Source organism: Thermobia domestica, chromosome 18, assembly GCF_964235325.1.
Source record: "Thermobia domestica chromosome 18, izTheDome1.hap1.1, whole genome shotgun sequence".
NCBI classification, from domain to species: Eukaryota; Metazoa; Arthropoda; class Insecta; order Zygentoma; family Lepismatidae; genus Thermobia; species Thermobia domestica.
In genome coordinates this window covers 60,870,435-60,885,006 of record NC_137471.1, presented here as the reverse complement: position 1 = coordinate 60,885,006, position 14,572 = coordinate 60,870,435, and the positions used below count along the sequence as shown (strand labels likewise).

At 34.7% G+C, this 14,572-nt stretch overlaps 1 protein-coding gene across 1 annotated transcript in view; it reads left to right on the top strand.

Moving 5' to 3' along the window:
• Nucleotides 1-14,572, top strand: part of LOC145675893 (uncharacterized) — a 791,086-nt gene that overhangs the window by 75,908 nt on the left and 700,606 nt on the right. The gene's annotated exons all lie outside the window — the stretch shown is intronic.

Here is a 14,572-nt window from a genome sequence, read left to right as displayed (position 1 = left end):
AATTAAGCACAATAATACAATATGGATAAATTGTATTTTCAATTCCCCATCTTCTCCTTTAATACCATCAACGGAACCTTAGCCTCACACGTCAATCACTAATGTGTACAAGGATTAATGCACCAGGTAAGTTTTCTTTCCTTAGTTTACAGCATTAAAATTACATTTCTCACTGATGTTACTTCCCTCAGGAAACGCCAATAGGATGTGTTTAATATTTCGTATGATCATTGCGAGGAGCCAGGTTGAACCCAACCCTACCAAAATGGTTCGAACTAACTAAATGCCCATTTCATATTAAATAAAATAATAATAATAAATAATTAAGATTTATTTGTATAAGTACTGCAAAACAGTGCATGTTCTAATTTCTATCCCGTACCGCATACATGAATTAGTTTATTTTTCTGTTTTTCTAAATCTGTTGTTTCTGAAATAAATTATGTAACCTATTCTGTGTGATCAAGCAATATGTATGCATATACCTCTGTGTTTGCATGTGATTCTAGAAGGAAGCAAATAGTAATATACGCTCATATATAAACCATAGTGTTGTGCGTAGCTTACACATTTATTCGCTGAATCATTACACAAGAGACGAATACAATAGAAGGGTACTTTCTGTACCTTTCCTCTGAATGTAATGAACCGTCCATTTTATCTCTGTTGTTCCTATGGGATAACAAACAGCCGTTATTTCCATTTGAAAAAAGGTCTATGTGTTTGGTTTCATCCACGAGAAAACGTGCAATGAATAATCCAACATGCATTTTTTTCTGTCTGTTTTTCGTCTTTCTTCATTTGTGTGTTGGATTTTTTTTTTTTGTTAATTTTCTAACGGGTTTAACATACACACACACATACACCGAGTAAGCAAAAAATGGATCTACCAAACACAATGTGAAACTGGTAATAAAGGGACAATTATTATTGGTGCTTTCTTCTTCATTTTCCACCATTTGGTAAATCAATCAATATCTGTTAAAGGTATTTTTATTTATATGGTTAATATCTGATACGAACTCGTGTGCTCTATCTATGGAACAATTATTTTCCCCCGGGAGATGAAGAGACTTTTTCTATTATTGTATTAGCTACACGTAAAATCACATGCAAACAAAGCACCGTACGTACAGGATTCTACTATTACAAAATTAATGTCTATTAATTGGAAATTGAATTTCATCAGCGAGATGAGTAGTGTTTGCCCAAAAGACGAAACTCGTTTCATCACAGTGGCGGATCTAACCAGGGTCCTAGGCAGGAGCGTCATGTAGGAAGAACAGGGAGGGACATTTGACCCCCTTGAGTTTGAGACATGTAGATTTTATCAATAGAATAGTAGTAAGTCAGTGAAAAACGCGAAATTTTACTTATATCATGGGTCTGCCCCCCCCTGAGCAAAATCTGAAATGACGCTCCTCGTCCAAGGCCCCACAGTATTTTGAGTGATGAAAATAACTTAAGCTATTATTTATATATTTTTAATGTTTTTTCATCTTTTTAAAAAATTTTTGGTATAAAATTTAAACGCTAATTTTTCTTCCTCAATTTCGTCAAGAGGCAATTAGAATTCTTCCGCGTCACAAGATGTCCACAAAAAAGTACGATATAATAACATTAAGGCCATGTCTATTATATTGGAGCATATTTTGTAATGACTTGATTATGACGTTGGTAAAGATCAGCGGCGCAAATTTGTCTTCAACATTGAGGGGGACGGGTAAGATCGTTACAATTTAATCTCATTTTCCTTTGTGGCAATTAGACACAAATCATCACATTTTTCCCGAAGAAACAAATTTCAAATCGGATTATTGGAAGGGACAGTCTCCTCCAGTTCCAAGATTGGAGGGGACATGTCCCCCTCATCCCCCAGGATTTGCGCCAGTGGTAAAGATTCTTCATTATGTTCGCATACACACTCACTTTATCAATTTATAGTTTTTTTAATGATGAATTAGTGTTACCCAAATACCCACAAGAGCCGTAAAGTTTCTCATCCCGTCTAGAAATTTGAGAGTAATTTGAGCTCTAGTCAACAATCAGTAAATAAAATCAAACAGTATCTTTTAAAGAGTACTCTTACACTAAGAAATATTCGTTGCGCAGACAGAGGTAGAACTACATTGTAGGGCAACTGGCTACAATAACGCCAGGGGTACAATAATGCCGTTTGTTTTTTCAACTGTTTAGAGCACAGAAAGTAAGCACGTGGCAGCACTCTGCAATGTGCCAGTGCATGGAAGGCACATCTGTTGTTTTCTCGCACGAGTTGATTTCTTGTGGTGTAACGTGTGTATTGAGCAGTTTTTGTATTACCAATTCAGAACAGAAAATGTAAGTAAAGTTTGCGAAGTCCTTTATATGAGTATCAGTACAGGCGCGTAATGTGAAGGAATTTAAACAGTATTTTTTAAATGAAACACAATGGTGAATAACTAGTGTATCGACTGTATTTACATGAGTCAATGGGTTAGTAGAGAGCAGTGGAACGATGGTATGTCCGTTGTGTTGTATGGCTGCAATAACGGCAAACGTGATGGATGCAATGGCGTTACTGTCTGGGTTAAAGCTGCCACACCCCAGAACGCAATATCTGCTTTTCAAGCTACTGGCATGTACCCATTTAATCCTTTAGTACTCCCAGAAACAACCTTTGTACCAAGAACCATCTCTTCAGTGTTTCCGACATAAGCTTCTACTGGAGCTGTATTGGACAACAATATCCAGCTATACACTAAAGACATCAAAAGTCCCGATCCGTCAATAGCATTTCCATGTATCCGTGATGCTGTATCTAATACTTCGTCTCAGTTTTCTCACTCTACATCCTCCAGTAACAGCTATTTCACTGAACTTATTTCAAATCCAAAAACTAGCAGATCTCTTCCTGGAAGGAACAGCTCAAAAACCGTCAAAGCAGTGGCAGTAGCTTGAAGTCTGTTAAACTAACGTCCTAACGTGAAGGATAAAGAGTCAACTTTGCAAGCGGATGAACGAAAGAGAAGGAGTACTTATAAAAAGAATGGTGAAGGTAAAAGTTCAAAAACATATAATCGCAAAGATAGCTCTTACTATTGCGTTACTTGCAAAGGGTACTATTACGACGATACTGGTAAAACTATTGATTGGTTGCAATCTGGAGCCTGTAAAGGGTGGTATCACGAAACTTGTGATGATATATTGCCTCTTACTGGACACTACTTTTCTTGTTACAACTGATTGTACTCGTTCCAGCGTATCTCAGTTCATTAGTTCCATGATAATATGAATAATGATAACCTGGCACTATTGTATCCATAGTGTATGCAATACCGCCATTTCACTTTGCACGACATTTTTGTGTATTAGTTGTACTACATATTTTTTTTCAGGTTCTTTACACGATGTTGTAATCAGTGAAGATTAAGCTACTAAACAACGCAATATTATTTTCCGTCAAATATTAAATGTGAAATCCTCGAAAAACTAAGAATGATGGCGTTATTATAGCCAGTTACTCTACAAATATACGGAATCTTTATGTTTACTACGGAAATAAGTACAGAGCACACATTATCCATATGCTACATACTTTTCCCGTTTAGATGTTACATCATACCTCTGCAGGATATTCGACATCTAACAGTCTTCCGCATATAACATATGTATACGTATATTACATACGTGAGCAATGTTATATACGTTCATCTGTATGTGAGATCCTTATCTCTACATGCATTTCTTTCTTTCATACAGAAAGTACTTACAGATGGAACACTTATACGAAAAATATTGTAAAACTTACGTTTTTAGTTATACTTTTGCTGTGAGATGTTATATACATACGTTTTTTTACTCAGTGTATCAGTTACACTTATAATCCTAACAATGATGCAGATGCTCTTATCCGTGACAAACTTCTAATACTTATATATCTCCGATATTTTTCTTTCACTTTGAAATAATATATTATTTTACATGGAAATTATCTCTTCTGTTATTTCTGGCAATTTCAATCTCAACTTAGTGTTCTTTGAGATAGATTATAAGAGATTAGTGTTCTCTAATTATCTTTTTCTTGAATGAGAAGTTCCACAAACCAAAGGAAACATAATTCTTTCTTGTGCTGTTATCGGTTTAGTTTTTGTAGATAGATTGTTGTGTCTGTGTGCTCGTGCGGATCTTCCTTTCGGAGACAATTTGTCCCAAGCGATTTCGGCTGCCTCTCCCAATTTGTCTATTGCTTACGAGTGTCTTGTTTTCCTTTGTCAGCTCTTTTTTTTCCTTATCCTCAGCCCACACTATTCCATTTACTTGTATCCTTTTGTATCTTCTGTTGTTAATTTATTCTAGTCACGTATCCTCTTCAGCGCAATTTCCTTCATTTCATGATCTTGCTTGTTATCACACTATCATCTAGATGAATTTTATGTAAAACTTGTACAAGGAAGTGTTTTCTCTTCATAGAATGTTGATTGTTAACAGGTTATATATATATCTTCTGTTCTTGTTACTTCTCGTAGACTGTCTTAGTACGAAGATAACCAAACACAAATAATGTTCCGTGAACCAAACTTTTTTTTTTCCTTTTTGGTATGCGTAAAATATACGTGCTTATAATGAGCCTTATTATTTTTTAATTTATTATTATTATTATTATTATTATTATTATTATTATTATTATTATTATTATTATTATTATTATTATTAACTAACTAACTAACTAACTAACTAACTCTAGGCATATGGAACCGGGAGGTTCAATGCCACGTTCACAAAAGCTCTCCACTGACTTCTATCCTTAACCAACTGAATCCAGTTTCTACTTTGTATTCCTATCTCTGCGAGATTTATCGTAATATTGTCCCCCCATCTGCGCCTAGGTCTTCCTAATAGTCGTTTTCCGGTTGGTCTTCCAGTCAAGACTTTGAAAGCGTTTCTACTTTCTTCCATTCTAGCTACTTGACCTGCCTATCTAAGCCTTCTAGACTTGACGACCCTAACAATGTTCGGTAAATCGTATAAATTATGTAGTTCCTCGATATGAAGTTTCCGCCATTCCTCATTCCCGTTCCGAATATTCGTCTCAGGATCTTGTTCTCAAATACTTTCAGTTTATGTTCTTCCCTCAGAGTAAGCGACCATGTTTCGCAACCATACAGAACAACAGGCATGATTATCGTTTTGTATATTTTAAGCTTCAAATTTAGACAGAATTCGCGACGACAAGAGATTTTGAACCTAATAGTAAGTAACACGAATTCCCTGCTTTTAGTCGACATTTAATTTCTTCGTGAATATGATTTTCGTATTATTATTATTATTATTATTATTATTATTATTATTATTATTATTATTATTATTATTATTATTATTATTATTTGTGTGTGAGTGTGTGTATTTATTTTCTGGATTTAATGTCTCATGATCTTGGACCAAGGCTAACGGAGACGATGATAATATGGATGATAATGATGAAGTGATGAAAGTGAGAGGAAAGGGAGAACCCCGGGAATACCCAAGTACATGCTTCCACAACAAATCTCTTGTGGCGGAAGCTGGGATCGAACCAAGAACTTTACGCGACAAAGATGAACGCTGTAATGAGCTTTATAAAACAACAACAGACAGTCATGTCGTCAGAGCTTCAATTAATTTCATTTTCTTGCTGCATAACAGGAAATAAATAATTTATGTAGACAATTTCTTACTTCAAATATGGCGGAAATACAATGTTTCGTTTAGGAATATTTCCGTGCTGGTTAACACTGCTGAATGTTTGAACAATTTATTTTTAATGGAAACACCATCTTGTATTTTAGACAAAGTGCCCGTTTGAGGAAGTGACTATTTGTTTCGACAATGTGACCACTTTGAGGAAGTGACCAAGGGTGCTCATCAGGGGCGCATGGTGGGGCGATCTCCCCCTCTAGAGGACATTGTACTTCAGAGTGTCGAAAATACAATAGATTTTTTACATTAGTTACAGCAAAATTTGAAACTATTTTTGGAACGTCGCTTATACTTGCCCCCCTTGGAAACCACAACATGGGCGTCCTTGGAAGTGACCGAGTCTTTAAACAGTGTGATAATTTTCAGTTTTTCCCGCTGTGATCGCTTAACGAAGTGACCGTTCCCTGCGCTTGACGATATGTCCACTTCTTCTGAGGATGTGATTGTTTGCTTCGACTATCTAATCTTTTAACAGAGTATCCTGTTTCCTATCAAACAAGTTCGAAATTACTTTCATCCAGTGTTCGCAGATTAAGGAAAATATCCATATGTAGGTAAATTTGGTAGTAAAATTTAGGAAATAGGAAAAATGCAGAAGTCTTAAGACGAAATGCTTAAGTTCAGTGAAATAATTCAGGATAGACAGTAAAAAAAAAAAAAAGAAAAAAAAAAAAGAAAAGAAAGAAAAAAAGGAAAGAAAAAAACCGTCAGGCACTAGGTTTAATTTTGCACGGAATATTTCAACTAACGGAGGATATTTTTGGCATCTAACTGTGCGAGTATAACTTCTCCATTAATATAAGAACTTAAGGAGTCCATTGATATAAGAACTTAAGGAGTCTATTGATATAAGAACTTAAGGAGTCCATTGATATAAGAACTTAAGGAGTCTATTGATATAAGAACTTAAGGAGTCCATTGATATAAGAACTTAAGGAGTCCATTGATATAAGAACTTAAGGAGTCCATTGATATAAGAGCTTAAAGAGTCCATTGATATAAGAACTTAAGGAGTCCATTGATATAAGAACTTAAGGAATCTATTGATATAAGAACTTAAGGAGTAAAATAAGTTTCACATGTTGTTTCTCTTCCAAGTGGAATGACGAATTGTTTAACAATAACACTAGTTGGTAACCAACGAAATTACTTGGATAAGAAGGCTTTTCATTTCTTTTAGGAAAGGATGATATGTTTTTAAATGGAGGAAAAGGATACACAACCTACTATTTATTACAACAAAGCTGTAAGACTCATTGTTTTAACAATAAGACTAGTTTTTTCTCACTGAGCAAATGTCAGACTTTTACAGAATGGGGTAATGTCGGATTCTCAAAGTATAGTGATTAGAAATGAAGAAAAAATCCAGTATGTACTAAATACCTCACTTTTTAGCGGTGAGCAATGATATTTGAATCACCCTTGAGCAAGATGTTATGCAAAAATAGACATTTAGCATACGGAGGTACTTATGCAAATACTTATAATCATATGCATTTCGAAACTTGAACCTCCGCCTGATGAAATTCTGAGTACATTTTGTAGTATTTTCAAAGTAGGAGCCGTTTCACTTTGACTTGTTTCTATTTTCTTTATTATTTTCCTGAAACATGTAAAATCATGTTGTGATTGTAACTACGATAACTCCTAACAAACATTTGCAGTTTGATGTTTCGTGCAAACACGTTAGGTTTATTACTGTAATTCTCATAATTATGCACCAATTTGAGCATCATGAAATAAATTCTTTTAGTTTCGGTTTTCTTCGCTTTTGTGTCTCTGACATTAAAATGTTTTCCCCGCGCTACGTTAGTCTAGTAACGTCGCTGGGCTGAAGAATAATGGTGTTGTGGCTTTGTTGAAACATCTTGAAACTCCCAGGAGACCTTATTAGACGAACAAGGTAGAGCGAGAGTTCTCTGAAACACGCCTATAATGAAATTAAGCAGTTAATTATTTTTCTTTAACGTAGTGACAACTCGCGCCATTAGAGTCATTTGGCACTTGTGAATTGTAGCGCTGAAAATTCCTGCTTCCTGTTACCTGAGTCTTAAACGATATACTCGTATCTTTTATTATCAGGACTACAACTATGAATATTTTTCTCCGAGACAAGCTTATTTTTGGCGCTATTTATTTTGTGAAATGAGTGTATGAATTTTCAATTTTCTTCCGTTCCAAATACATATTTTTCTTTTCAAAAAAGCGCATAAATGTTCAAAATAAACGACATATTCTGCTGTAATGATTGAAGTTTCATGAGGTTTATTAAAATTGTGAGTTTTCAGACTTGTAAACTTAACTACACTATGCTGAAAAGTATCGGAAATCTTACATCACGACTATCTATCTATCTATTAAAAAGTAACACGGCAAAACTGGTTAAGAGATATGGCAAAGCCAAAGAACAAGAACATACAAAAAATGCTATTTTTGTAAGACTGGCTTCATATTTTTTTTCTAAAAAATTAAAATATTATTGATAGGTGGCGTTAGTAGTGAAAGAAACAGCATGAGACGACTCAGGTAATAGAAATAATTATTTTACGGAATTTAGTACCTGGCGCATTGACTTATATTGGGAATATTTTTTTTCTGTTTCCTTCGAAATGATCTGAAATTTTAATGATGTGATTTTATTAGTTTCTGTTTCAAGTCTCTTTCTTTTCTTAAATTAAATTTTTAATATCTAACATTACTTAAGTTTGGTTATTAAGTACTAAAATTATAAATAACATAAATAAGTTTTCATGAAGTCAAAGACATTTAAATTTATTTGAAACGGAGGCATTCGGAAGGCTTATGAGGTGAAGGGAGTATAATGGGTTAATTTGCCGAATTTATAAGTACAATGTACCGACTAACGAGATGCAATATCAGAAGTTTGTCTTATAATAGGAAAACCCGGGCTCGATTCCTATTTCAGTTTGTTTTTTTTTTAGTATTCTCCACTTGCTTGTGCTTTCATTAATATTCTTGTATCTTATTCCTGCAATAATACACAATTCTAGATTATAGAATTTATTTTCAAAGTTATATACATACAGCACCGGATCCAGAATTCTCTGAGGGGGCTGCACCTATAATTAGCAAAATAACCAATCACACTGAAACTCTTCAAAGTGACATGTGACAATATTCCTTACCCCTAATAACACTGGTGCATAGAACAGAGGAAAGTGTTTTAAAGAGGGCCGCAAGTGGAATGCAGAACAAATATGTCGTTCTCTCCTCCTGGCTTCTGTTTTCTTCCTTACTTGACAAATGTTATATTATTTTGCTAGATGAATCCCTCTCCTTCAACCTTCAGAAAACCAACTTAAACTATTGCTTTTGCAAAGCTCTGCTTTCTTTTAATCCTCAAATGGAAACATGATGGCAGAAAGTTTCGAAATGTGTTGCTATTTTCACTGCTAGCTTCTCATTTTAGATAGTGTATATTTGCAACGAAGAGGGGGAGGTGCACATGCACCTTTGCACTCTCTCTCTCTCTCTCTCTCTCTCTCTATATATATATATATATATATATATATATATATATATATATATAATTTTGAATTGGGCTACTACTTTACGTAATAATTCTTAACCCAACAAATTCTAACTTTTTTTGTGCCACATGAGAGAAAACACCTGATCTTACAGGAACTTTGGCCGCTGAATTCGAATCTGCAATCCATTTTTCTCTATCACGCACAGTTTTCCCGTGACAGAGGGATTTTCGGGAAATTTTCCTTTTTCTTCATTTTTGTACCTCTAGCTCGGGTACCCTTAGGCATATAAACATACAAATTATATTCTAGGTTAGCTTGATTTATACTTAGTAAACCCTGTAAGTTTCATCTGAGTCGCATCATTCTTCATTGAGAAATAAATATATTTCAATAAATATATGCTATGTGTACTGTCCATTTTACCATATACAATAGGTGCAGAGAAATCACATGTAACTTCCACGGGAATTACAATATAAGCAAGATTTATACTTCATTGGATTGTAATGAAACATACTTTACAATGATGTATACACCATGTCCGCCATTTTTATAAGAGGGAAATTCTAGAGGGATTTTTCGGGAAATTCCCTAAAAAGTAGATTTTTTGTCTTATGTCACTGTTCATATAGTGATACAGAAACGGGAATTGCGCCAGAATATAGATTTATATCAATTCAATAAATCAATAGCTCACTAGTAAACAAGGTTTTTGCCACATGAAAGAAAACATCTGATCCTAAAGGAACTTTGGTCACTGAATTCGAAAGTGCAATCCGTTTTTCTCCATCACTCACAGTTTTTTGCGTGACAAGGGGAGGGGGCTGAAAAATTCCCTCAAACTATACCTTTTTTCCAAATTTTCGTACCACTGGCCCTTGAAATATAAATACAAAAATGACACCATATAAAACTTTGATTTATACTTAAGAAACCTCGCAAGTTTCAGACAATCGCATTATTATTTCTAGAGAAATGAATATAGCTGCATGTATGTTGTTTGTACTACTTATTTTAAGACGTGATGTTGCGTTCTTTGCACCGAAAGAAAAAACACAATTTCATTTACCCATACAGGCACAAATACGAAAAATGAGAATATACGACATGGAGTAAGAGGTCTGTGGTTTTCTACCAGCTGGCATGTGATTGCATTGATATAGCTTTACAACAACACATGTTTAGCTGATGCAATAAAGCTGCGCAAAATCGGACTCTACTGATAAATTGTCAGGTCCATGGCAAATAGATAAGGAAGTGTTGTATAACTGCATGCATATTGTAGGTTTAGTTTTAATTTGGATTTACCTGTGACAAGTGGTCGTAAGTGCGTGTGCGAGTTTGTTTTCTTTCTCCGCTATGAAGAGATCGCGGCGTGCGTGTATAAACTCATTGAACACTTTCTGTTACGTGTGTGGTAAATATACTGTGAAAAGTCAGCTCCGTGCATTAACAGAAACGTTAAAACAAGCTTATTATAGCTATTTTAGGTGTCATGTGGGTGATCAAGACAAAGTGTGGGCTCCCCATGTGTGCTGTGTAACATGCTATTCTACTCTTATTAAGTGGAAAAGTGGCAATAAAACTCGAGCTATGCCTTTTGCGGTGCCAATGGTCTGGCGAGAACCAACCAGTCATGCTGAAGACTGTTATTTCTGTCTAACAAAAATTTGGGGTCATTATAAACCAACAAAATCTAATATTGAGTACCCAAATGTTCCATCCGCTCTAAAACCCATACAACATGGACCTGAACTCCCAATACCTGATCCATACGCACAGTCAGAAGAATCTTCTCCAGCAGAAGAGCAAGTAGATGAGTTGCCCGAACCATCAACTTCCTTTGATCCAAACTATAGCCCAACCAAAAACACACCTCTTCTTGTTAACCAGTCCAGACTGAATGACTTAGTGAGGGATCTAAATCTGAGTAAGAAACAAGCTGAGTTGCTCGGATCGAGACTTCAAGAATGGAATTTACTGGCTCCTACCACCAGAATTTCAATTTTCAGAAACTGACATGAACAATTTCCAGGTTACTATATAATGCAAAATTCCCTCTGTGCATGTACAAATATAGATGGTTTAATGGATGCACTAGGTTTCCAACACATCCCTGAAGAATGGCGGTTGTTTATCGACTCAAGCTGAGTTGCTCGGATCGAGACTTCAAGAATGGAATTTACTGGCTCCTACCACCAGAATTTCAATTTTCAGAAACTGACATGAACAATTTCCAGGTTACTATATAATGCAAAATTCCCTCTGTGCATGTACAAATATAGATGGTTTAATGGATGCACTAGGTTTCCAACACATCCCTGAAGAATGGAGGTTGTTTATCGACTTGTTTTGCTATATAATGGGAACACTAAACCATCAATTCCAATGGCATATTCCGTAGAGATGAAGGAAACTTATGAAAGTTTGTCTGTGTTGTTAGCTGTGATACATTATAACAAGTACTGTTGGCAAATTTGTGGTGATTTAAAGGTCATTGCTATATTACTGAGGTTTCAGGGAGGATTTACAAACTACTGTTGTTTTCTTTGCTTGTGGGACAGTAGGGTAACTGAATCACACTACATTCAAAAAGAATGGTCCCCAAGAGAAACATATATGCCAGGGAAACACAATGTTAAGTATTCTCCCTTAGTTAATTCAGAAAAAATTCTGCTTCCGCCTTTACATATAAAATTAGGCTTAATGAAAAACTTTGTTAAGGCCATGGACAAGAATGGAGAAGGCTTTGCGTACCTTAGAAGTCAGATTCCAAAACTTAGTGACGCGAAAGTAAAAGAGGGGATATTCGTCGGGCCCCAAATTCGGAAACTATTAAAGGACAACATCTTTGAGACAAAGTTAAATAATGATGAACTATCCGCCTGAAGAGCTTTCAGTAAAGTGGTGTATGTATTTTTGGGAAATCATAAGGCAGAAAATTACCGTCAATTGGTTCAAGAGCTTTTGGATAGCTATCAAAGGTTAGGGTGTAGAATGTCCCTGAAAATTCACTTTCTTCATTCCCACTTGGGATTTTTCCCCGAGAATTTAGGAGCTGTAAGTGACGAACAAGGGGAACGATTCCATCAGGACATTCAAAAAATAGAGCAACGTTATCAAGGTAAATGGGATCCTCATATGATGGACGACTACTGCTGGATTTTAGTTAGAGAAAGTGACTGGCACTACAAAAGGACGAATTAATTGTAAGTACAAATGTTTTATTTTCATACTTTGTAAAGCAGTTGTGCATTTGATCCATTGTGAGTTATTGATATTTGTTTTTGTAGGTCAATATTATTTTTTTGTATACTATCTTGAATAACGTTTAAAAGGCGTGGAAACTAAGAATTTTGTTGTATACTTTTGGAGTTAAAGATCAGTTTTTCAATAGGAATAATCTGGCGCAATATTTATTTCTCAATGAAGAATGATGCGACTCAGATGAAACTTACAGGGTTTACTAAGTATAAATCAAGCTAACCTAGAATATAATTTGTATGTTTATATGCCTAAGGGTACCCGAGCTAGAGGTACAAAAATGAAGAGAAAGGGAAATTTTGGGGGGAAATTTCCCGAAAATCCCTCTGTCACGGAAAAACTGTGCGTGATAGAGAAAAAGGAATTGCAGATTCGAATTCAGCAGCCAAAGTTCCTTAAAGATCAGCATTCTTCTTTCATGTGGCAAAAACCTTGTTTACTAGTGTAATCAATGAAAAATGTTACTGCAAGGAAAATATTTTAAGTATTTTGATATCTAGATATATTTACAAAGAAAAAAAACAATGCCTTTGCGTAACAAAATTCACATTTGAAGGGCATACCGGATAAAGAGCTTAGGAAATGCTATTTGCAAGTTTCAAGTTGTTTTAACAAATTAAGTTTAAAGCCTTATTCTTAGGATTTGCAATTAATTTCTAGGAGACGTTGCTAATGCAAAAACAATAATGCTGTATGTAAATAATACATACGTCGAGATTGAGTAAAAATTCTAGAATGACAACTCTATTTTAAATTTGTTCTAAACGTTTGATTTGTAAAATACCTTATTCGTGCAGAAGACTATTCACTTTCTGCAAATATGTGAAATATTTACAAAAAATGAACACCCTGTGTCTTTTATATTTGAATACCGCGAGTGAAAAATTGAAACAACAACAAAAACTCAAACTACCTGGACACGGCGTTGTTTAAGGAGTTCCCATTTGTGAAGAACGTGACATATCAATACTACGTATGTAGAACATCCTTCTCGGTAGCTAGTGTCATAGGGGAATCTGGATTGTCCGTATTGATTTACGTATGTGATTTGTAACATTCTTTATTTTGATGAACGCCCTTTTATTAGATATAACTCACATTCGCGCTATAAGACATTGCAGCATCACCCAAAGAGTTTGGATACTTTTTAAACTTTAATATTTCCGTCTATGATGGTGCAAAAGAGCTTTGGTGTTTTAATGAGCTTTATATTACGATATACATATTCTACGCTACAAATTAAAAAGCGTTTATTTATCATTGTAGAAAGTAATTTTTAACAGTGAATAAGAAAACGTTCGTTTGCCAATTTGACCCTACAATAACGATTCCGTAATCTTATTTTTGATTGCTAGCCTATACGAGAGATACACGTATATCCGATATATTTCACGAACCAAACGAAATTATCTGACTAGGGTGTAACTATCGAATATAGTTTATTCTAGGTTTTCTGTTCCAGTATTACAGAAATACCTTTAAACGGTTTTAATAAATCTCGACAAATGTATAAATTTGCCGAATTGTTTCACAGAATGAAGCAAATTGAACCAGTTATTAAAATATAATGTATATTTGCTAAACTGTTAATCAGTAGCGTATTTTGGGAAGCTTCTGGGCTTAAGACCCCAACCCGAAATGTTATTTACTATATTAAAGTAAATGAAATATCTTGCAAATTTTTCACATTTCCAGGACAAGAGTTAGCAAAGCCCCTCCCCCGAAACATAATTATAAATACGTCACTGCTGTTAATAAATGTGACCAATAACACTTCTATATGGCTGTACTGAAATGTTACCTTCAATTATTATTTGATTAGTACTAACTTGATTCTGTTTAATAGTAAAAAGGTACAGATCGTTTGAATTCTATTTTCCAGACTTTCAATGTAAGATTTCTCAGAAACCTCAATGTACAATATGAATGTATATATTTGTAACTTCACTAAAGTACAATAACAATGTTAAAAACAATATTCATACTAGTGGACTGTAAGGCTTGATTCGTACACCACATGAATGCAACCAAATATAAATTCACTGTATTTAATGATTACAACTACAATTTGCACAGAAAAATAATACACGAGAATA